We start from the raw sequence: 9,359 nt of genomic DNA, 5'->3' as shown, positions 1-9,359 counted from the left end.
AGAGAGACGGACCTTTGTTGAGCCCTGAGCCCTGCAGGATCCCATCATATGAGTGCCCACTGGAGTGGATGCCAGGCCAGGGTCTGCATCAAGGTTCTAAACCTTTGTCAGAGCAGAAGAGAATTTGCCTCACTTGTCTATACTTCAGTACCCTCGGACTCTAATTAACAACTGAAGATTCAAGAAATTACTTTTGAAGCTTCTACTAGCTTTGGTGGGAGTGAAAGGGCAGCTTAGAGAGCCTCGGAATGCAGAATCTATCTTCTCCACTGACCATCACCTCCCTTTCTATTTCCTCCCTTGCAGAACTATCAACAAAGTCCTTGAAGCTTACTCCAGTGCCAACAATTTCAGAAGTTTACTCTATTGCTATGGCCACTAGCTTGCTGAGCACTAGAACTAAGTAGCCCAGGCAATCTCTGCTCAAACACCAGTCATGCTGTACCTTGAACTCATCCTGACAGATTTCTCATAGGTTTGAGACAAGCTCCAACCACCTGAAAAATATCCTCTTCTGTATTCCTGCTCAATTTCCTCCATGTCTGCTTCTTTCAAGTGAGCACTGTGATGCCCAAAACTAACCTGTAAGCCCCACCTGCCCAAAGATCAGGTAACCTCCTTGGGTCTTGGGAGTTGTAGTTCTTAGAAAAATAACAAAGTCTCATGGGAAAGTATGGTGGTCTATGAGATTTTTCTCCATAAAAGCCCCTGTAACACATGTCTTGGAATCACTACACTGGGATTTTCCAGGGAGTGGTCCTGACCAAGATTCATCTCCTCAGATGAGTTGGCTGTGGCCCAAATGTGCCCCAAAATAGTGGAATTTTTTTATTCCAATGAATCTCAGGAGTAACAGGCATATAGTGATCGAATGGATTGGAGGCACAATTAAAGTGTTCCTGGGTCATCTGACCAAATTGTTCATACTGCCATATTAATACAGTACACCGTGTTCACTGTGTGAATTGCTCTCTGTTCCCTCACCCATGAGCACTGGGGAGATGTGTACAGGCTCAGCTGACCTCACACTAAGAACAGGCCCATCCATTTGCATTGATTCCCTGCAGTTTCTCATGACCCAGGGAAGTAACCTTACCCCTTGTGGCCACCGTTCTTCATTTCTAAAGTGATGTCAGCAATGTGAGTCCTACTGCCGTTTCTTTTGAGAAACCTGTCCTCCTTCTGGTTCGTGTTTTCCTGCTCCCCACCGAAATGAAGCCCAGCTGGAGGTTGGCCCCAGGGAGCTGTTAAAGAACAGAGCAGGTGCGGAGGCTGGGAGGAGAGATGGGATTTCACAAAGAGCCAAGGGTCTGGCCAGGAACCGTGTCACTGCATTGGGACCGCTTCAGTACCGGTGCCAGGCTGTTTGGGAGGTCAGATTTCTCAGTCCCAGAGGGATGCCTGGGGAAACAGAGGCTTGTGGTGGAGAGAGGACTTCTCTGCAGGCCACGTTTTGGAAGGATGCCTTCTTAGGGCCTGCTGCCACTGAAAACAAACTTGGAGCAGGTCGCTTTCACTGTGGACCCTGTGTGTGTCGGGGGGGGGGGGGATGCAGAGGTGAGTAGCACACATTCATTACTAATTGCCAGCTGTCACCTTCCTGAGCCACTGTGTAAATATTGGTAGCCTACTCCTTGTGACTCTCCTTCACCCTTTGTTGAGCTTGAGAAGTGCAGAGCTCCTGGCCAACTCTGTCTCCCCCTCATCCTGGCAGCACACTCCCTCATTTCAGCATCCGATCAGCAGAGCCAAAATGGATGGAAGGGCCATATGACAGCACTGCCAACTCATTACCGACAGGTTTTGCTTTCTCACCAACTATGGAAAGCAGGCCAGGGGCATCACAAGGGATCCTGAGAGTAATAAATAGCAAGTCTCAGTTGGGCCTCAGCCTCTGATTCCATGGGTCAAAAACCCGTTTGCTTGGTGGGGCCAGAACCATCTATCTGACCAGGAGCCAAGTGACTCATTGCCTTTGTCAGCAGGGCTTTCAGCTTAGAGATGAGAACAATTAACACAGAGGTGAAGTCTCAGAAAATCTTGGCCCTGACAGTCTAATGTTCCCAGCAACAGGAAGTGGCTTGTGCATGCAGTTTTAAGAGTGAGACATGGACTGTGCCAGAGATAAAGACATTCATATACTGACCTTCAATTTGAACCACCAGAAACCTGTGAGTTTCAATGTCCGTACAAATCATACCTCCTTTTCTTTGGTTATAAGCTGGAGACAACATGGGAAGGTGTTGTGTACAAGCAGGAAACGCTCCCCTCTTTTTCTAATCTGAACAATCCCCAAAATGTATCATTGTTCTATGGAAACACATACCTAAGCCTTAAGAGTTAAAATTGTGCCTTAATTGAATTAGAAGTTATCATAATGAGTGAGTTCACCCAGAAGCAAAAAGAGACAAATGGTATATACTCACTTATATCCAGACACTAGCCCAAGGGGTATGTCCCATGAAAGACTTTACTTACCAGGAAAGTGGGTCAGAGGGGAGGACATCCTATTGGGACTTTAGGTGGGAGAAGCATGGGAGAATGGGGAAATAGAAGGATCCAGGGGGTCCTGGAAACCTACAAGAAGAACATTATGACGGGCAGATCTGTGTCCTGGGGTCCTTCCTGCTCAAACTATGGCACCAGCCAAGGAAAATATAGGCAGTAAACTTTGAACCCCTACCCAGATCTAGCCGATGGACAGGACATCCTCCACCGTTGAGTGGTGAGTGAGGTCTGACTTTCATACAAACTCTGGGCCCCCATTTCTGACCACATCCCCCTGATGGGGAGGCCTGGTGGCACTCAGAGGAGGTATAACAGGTCTCCAAGAAGAGACTCGATACCCTATGAGCATATACAGGGGGAGGAGGTCCCCGTCAGTCACAGACATAGGGGAATGAAGTAGGGGAGAAGTGGGAGGGAGGGAGGAATGGGAGGATACAAGGGATGGGCTAACAATTGAGATGTAATATAAATAAATTAATAAAAGTAAATAAATAAAGTTGTGCCTTAGACTGCATTTGCATAATGTTAAAAGAAACATATAAGTTGTGTTCCGCTAAGTTCCATTTCCTCGGGCATTTGTAGTTGTTGCTGACCACACTCTGCTATATAATGGTATCGGCAATGTGAAATTCTTGTGGTCTGAGACCATTTTTACTAAGGCATTTCAGAGCCATGCAGCTGGGAGGCTGGTGGAGGGAGTCCTCTGTTGGCTTTGAACTTTTTAAGCCTACTTTATCACCAACCCTACATAGAAGAGAAAAGAGGTTAATAGGAACAGGAAAAGTAGACCTTTTTAGACTCAGTTCCTTGGAGCGATTCCACTGGTGAAATCAACAGGATTCCAATAGACCAGTTAAACAGAAACCCAGCAATTCAGTGAAGGTGACTGCAACCGCAGCCGCTGGCACCTGGAGCAGTAGCTGGAACCCAGAGCCTTGAAGTGTTCGTGTTCGCTGGAGCGGTTCTCTCTAGGAGCGTCTTGAAGTAAAGTGCGGTGATGAACAGCCAAGACCAAAAAGCTTTGCCTTTTGATTTGGGGGTATACATATATCCTCTCAGATACATATATATATCCTCTCAGAGTCTGTACTGGGATGTTTATCAGTTGGCAACAACCATGCCCCCACAAGAGTCGGTTCCTCTTCCAGTGGACAAACATCACCTGTTCTCTCACAAGTCTGTTTTCAGAGGAAAAACAACACACTGCCGCATGTTCTGAATGGGAGCCAGTGTATCCACCACAGGAACAGGGTTTGTGGATGGTTGTATGACTTGCCACTGATGGGAAAGGCTTATCTCTAAACTGCCAGGCCTGCTCCCATTGCATGTGGGGTTGAAAAGAAGCTGTCTGCCCTCCTGCTGCCACAGCTAAATGAGAGCTAGGCACAAATGTGTTTTTGCCTCTAGACTCTAGGTAACAGACATGTACAAGCTCTGCCTGTACAGATGGGCCTGGCAGGGACAAATCACCTTTTCCTTTGGCATAATTATGCAAAGTGATTTACACACAGACACGGGACTCCCCTGCCAAGCTGACCCACTCCAGCAGTATTAATCCGGCCAGGTGCTGTCCTCAAGCCAGTTTGCTCCCACTGTTCAACAAGCCAAGGACAGATGCCACATGCCCTTGATCTCTACACCCTAAACCAAGCCGACTCCTGGACCAGTGTGACCTGATGCATGGTCTTCAGTGCGACTCGGGGTGGAGGCTGCTCCAGAGCAGCAGCAATAGGTGATTGGATGCTGAGAAGGTCTTCCCTATGGCCTCAGGTGAGAGCTGGGTCCAAAACTAAAGACCAAGAGGCATCACCATCTCCTCAAATTGCAAGGTAGTTACCCTATCCATGACTTCCTAAGGAATGACTGTCCAATTCAGTTACCCATTGCAAAGTCATTTCCTTCCCTTACTCATTCCGAAATATGGGAAGATAGCAGGCAGGCGGCAAGCAGACGGTGGAGGACATGGATGAAGGAGAGTCCGTAAGAAAATGAACACAAAGCTGTGCATGCAGAGAGAAGGGGCAGAGCTCAACTTCCATGGGTGGACATTAGCTTTGTACAGCAAGACAGCAGGCAGGTGGCAAGCAGAGAGTGGAGGACATGGCGAGGGTGCACACGTTTCCTTGGACTGAGCACTCCCTGTGTCCAGACAAAAGGTCAGGTTCTAGGAGAGGCGACCTCAGCACTTGGAGGCTGAGGAGTTCCCAGAAGAGGGAGGCAGAAAAGAAGCAGGATTAGATGAGGACTGATTCAGGGAGAAAATAAAGAGGTGAAAATTAAGTGTATAGACTAGACAAGACTGGCTTGGACATTCGAAAAACGGAACATTACAATAATCTAAGCGTACTTCCTGTGACTTTACTATGAACTGAAAAAGAACACAGTTGATGGGAGATGGCCAACAGCAATCATGGGGAGAAAATTAACCCATTCCTTATTCATACCCCACCAAATGTGGACATGTAAAGTCTTTATAGCTGGCTTGCATCCCTTACAATCAAGTAAGTTCAGGCACAGTCAGTGCACTGCTTAATTTTCTGTTGCTGTGATAAAAACATCATGACCACAGCAACTTGGAGAAGAAAGAGTGTATGTGGGTTTATGGGTCTAGAGAGATGAGGTCCATCAAGGCAGAAATCATGGCATGGCTGCGGGCATGGTTCCAAGGACAGGAAACCTGGGGATCATATCTCAAGCACAAGCACCAAGCAGAGAGAAGAAACTGGGAGTCAGATGAGGCAATAAACTCTCAAAGCCCATCCCCAACAGCAAACTTCCTGCAGCAAGGCCATGCCTCCTAAGCCTTCCCAAGCAGCACCACCAGCTGGTGACAGAGTGTTGTCACTGCCCCTAGAGGGGCAGTGTCATTCAAGCTACCACATTTACCATCTTCAAATTCCTGTTTTAGCCTACTAGAATATAAATTTGCCAAGCTCTCCCTTAGCTTGTCTAGCAAATAAATTAATATTCCCTATTATTTTTCAATTATTAGATTATTAGAGGGAGAAAGGTATGTACAATTCCCCTCTATGTTGTTTCTTTATAAAAGTTCAGAAAGTCCTTGTGTGCAGAGCTCCAGATATCAAGACATTTCTTCATCTGATTAGTAAGTAATGGTTTTTGAAAGACATTAGCAGTGCTGTTCTTCACACATAACAGAGAATTCTCAACAGAGGAATATCAAATGGCTGAGAAACACTTAAAGAAATGCTTACCTCCTTAGTAATCAGGGAAATGCAAATCAAAACAACTCTGAGATTCCATCTTACACCCATCGGAATGGCTAAGATCAAAAATTCAAGCAACACCACATGCTGGCGAGGATGTGGGGAGAGAGGAACACTCCTTCATTGCTGGTGGGAATGCAAACTAGTACAGCCACTTTGGAAATCTATCTGGTGCTATCTCAGAAAAATGGGAACAGGGCTTCCTCAAGACCCAGATATTCCACTCCTTGGAATATACCCAGAAGATGCTCCAGCACACAACAAGAAAATTTGCTCAACCATGTTTGTAGCAGCCTTATTCATAATAGCCAGAACATGGAAACAGCCTAAGTGTCCATCAGTAGAAGAACAGATAAAGAAACTGTGGTACATATACACTATGGAATACTACTCAGCTATTAAAAACAAGGAATTCCTGAAATGTGTGGACAAATGGATTGAGCTAGAAGTGATCATAATGAGTGAGTTAACCCAGAAGCAGAAAGACTCAAATGGTATATACTCACTTATATCTGCATACTAGCCCAAGGGACATGTCCCATGAAAGCCTTCACTTACGAGGAAACTGGGACAGAGGGGAGGACATCCTATTGGGACTCTAGATGAGAGACGCATGGGAGAATAGCAAAGTAGAAGGATCCAGAGGGTCCTAGAGACCTACAAGTAGAACATTATGATAGGCAGATTTGGGCCCAGGGGTCCCACTCAAACTAAGGCACCAGCCAAGGACAATACAGGTGGTAAACTTTAAATCCCTACCCAGTTCTAGCCAAGGGTCAGAACATTCTCCACAGTTGAGTGGAGAGTGTGATATGACTTTCTCACGTACTCTGGTGCCTCACATTTGACCATGTCCCCTGGAGGGGGAGACCTGGTGGCACTCAGAGGAAGGACAGCAGGTTACCAAGAAGAGACTTGATACCCTATGAGCATATACAGGGGGCAATAATCCCCCTCAGGAACAGTCATAGGGGAGGAGAATAAGGGGAAAATGGGAGGGAGGGAAGAATGGGAGGATACAAGGGATGGGATAACCATTGAGATGTAACAAGAATAAATTAATAAAAAAAATTTAAAGAAAAAAGAAAAAAATGGCAGTTTACCCTCTACTAAATTATTTTTATGTTGTATGATCTCTATATATTTTGGTCTTTATTGATCTAGGGAATGACGACTAACTGTGAAGAAAATTCCAGACATTAAATGAATCATTAAAGAGATGGCTGTGGTTTCAGTGAAAAATGTCAAGATAAAAGTCTAATCAAATGTCAGCTTCACCCAAGTGGCCCTGCTTGTCCTAAGGGAACAGCAAGGTTGTTGCCTTGATATTTATTCCCTTGATCTGTGGCCAAATTGTCCAGGGCAGAGCACACACAAAATCTGACACTAGGGATGTAGCAGGCTCTTTCTCACAAAGAAATATCTTAGACTTACCCACCTCTTCATAAATTTTATTTGGACCCCGTGATGTGACTGCGGGAGGAGCTGGAGCGTTTGCGGGATGCTTAGATTATGAGGCTGGGGTCCTTACCAACTGGATCATTCACTGTATAAAAATAAGATTTCATGGCCCTTTCCCTTTGCACTACATGAGGACTCAGGCAGAAGCTTTCAACTATAAACCAGGCCTTCGCCATCAACCACATCTGCTGGCCTCTTGATGGAGGACTCCCAGCCTCTAGAAATTAAGTTCCATCCATGAGTGGCCACTTGGTCTATAGTACTTTAGTTACAGGAACTCAAGCTGGTTAGGACACAGACTAAGCCAAAGACCTAGTCCTGTTCAACTCAAGTACAAAGTGTGATCAGCTAGACAGGCAAAGGAGAAAGTACAGGAAAAATTCTGTAGCTTGGATAGTATACTATGCTCTTTTAAATAATATAGTATTATCTTATAAGGAAAATCAATATACTTTAGTCCTGAATAAACCTGTGTACCTGAGATTTTTCTTAGTGCTCATCTCTGTTTTCTTATCAACAGAGAGTTTCTCTGGTCCTAGAGAAAGTGTTCTCTAGTTTACTTTTCTGACACTGTGATAAAACACTGTAATCAAAAGTGACATAGAAGAGGAAAGGTAGGCAGACAGACAGTGGTAGCACATGCCTTTAGTCCCTGCATTCAGGAGTCAGATCTCTGAGTTCAAGTCCAGCCTGGTCTACAAAGCAAGCTCCAGGAAAGCTAAGGTTACACAAAGAAACCCTGTCTTAAAAACCAAAGGGGCAGTGGGGGGCGGGGGGCGGGAAGAAAGGTTGTATATGTCTTTCCCTTCTAGATTATAGGTCATCACTGACAGAAGTCAAGGTAGGAACCCAGCAAGAGTCTGGCTTACTATTCTGCAAAGCAAAAATACTGCAGGAACCATGAGGAGGATGCTGGCCAACAGGCTCTCTGGTTCAGACCCAGCTGCCTTGGGATGGCACCGCTATCAGTGGCATGAGCCCTTCTATGTGAAACATCAACCAAGACAACCCAGTACAATCTGACCGGGAAAATTCTTCAGGATAGGCTCCCTCTTCCAAGATGACTCTATATTATGCCACATGAACAATACAAACCAACCAGGGCACAAAAGAGCTCCTTTTAGATGGCACAATGGCTTCCCATCAGACATGAGCAGATAGGAGAACCTACATGAAGGCTGTGAGGCATACCTAGGTCTGGGGTTTCTCTTCAGGGTCTGGTATTGCCCCTCCCTCCACCACCACGATGTAGGCATCCACTGGGTATTCTGATGCAGGGTTTTTGCATCTTTTGTTGTACCTTGGACAAGGCACTTCTGTATCTGGAATTCTAATTCTCTATGTAAGAAAGTGGGACAATTGGGGGACTAGACAGAGTTGTGGGGAGCAAATGAGAACACTAGGGAAGAGTCTATGCATGAGGCAAGTGTTCAATGAGAGCCGGTGTTGTCATTTTCAATATAAATCTCACAAAAAGAGGGGCACTGCTTCATCCCTGAATTTATTTCTCCTGACAGTGTTTGGCATAGAGCAGGCACTCAATATTTTTAATGAATTAATGAGTGAGTGGAAGAGACAAATCACTTAGCTGCTAGCTTTAATTCGTTCATTGAAATTCAGGGAGCCTAGACCTGAGCAGACGTTTCTCAAAAGAAGACATACAAATGGCCAGCAGGTGTGTGGGGGAAAAAATGGCCCACACTGCTAACCACCAGGGTTAAAATCACAATGAGCCATCCCTTCACACCTATTAGAATAACTGCTGTAAAAAAATTTTTTTAAAAAGATAAAGATGAGGAGCTGGGAAGGTTACTCTGAAGTAGAGCACTGGCCTGGCATATGTGAGGCCCTGGGTTCAATCTCTACTGTGAAACAAACAAATGAAGCTGCTGGTGTTTTGGCCAGGTGGGGTCGGGGGTGTAGCCATGTGGGAAGCAATAGAATATTTCTCTAAAAATAAAAATACGCAGCCCTCCAACAGACATACAACTAAAACTACCAAATGATCCATCAGTCTCGCCCTGGAGGTGCTGAGCTGTCTGACTCCCATGATTATTCCCAATAGCCAAGGCATGGAATCAAATCACGTTTCCACCCACTGATGAAGAGATGCAGTGAGGTCTAACTATACAGTGGAATGCTGCTCAGCCTTTCAGACAGAAA

Source organism: Acomys russatus, chromosome 2 (genome assembly GCF_903995435.1).
Source record: "Acomys russatus chromosome 2, mAcoRus1.1, whole genome shotgun sequence".
In the NCBI taxonomy this organism is placed as follows: Eukaryota; Metazoa; Chordata; class Mammalia; order Rodentia; family Muridae; genus Acomys; species Acomys russatus.
Note: the sequence above shows the minus strand (reverse complement) of the source record.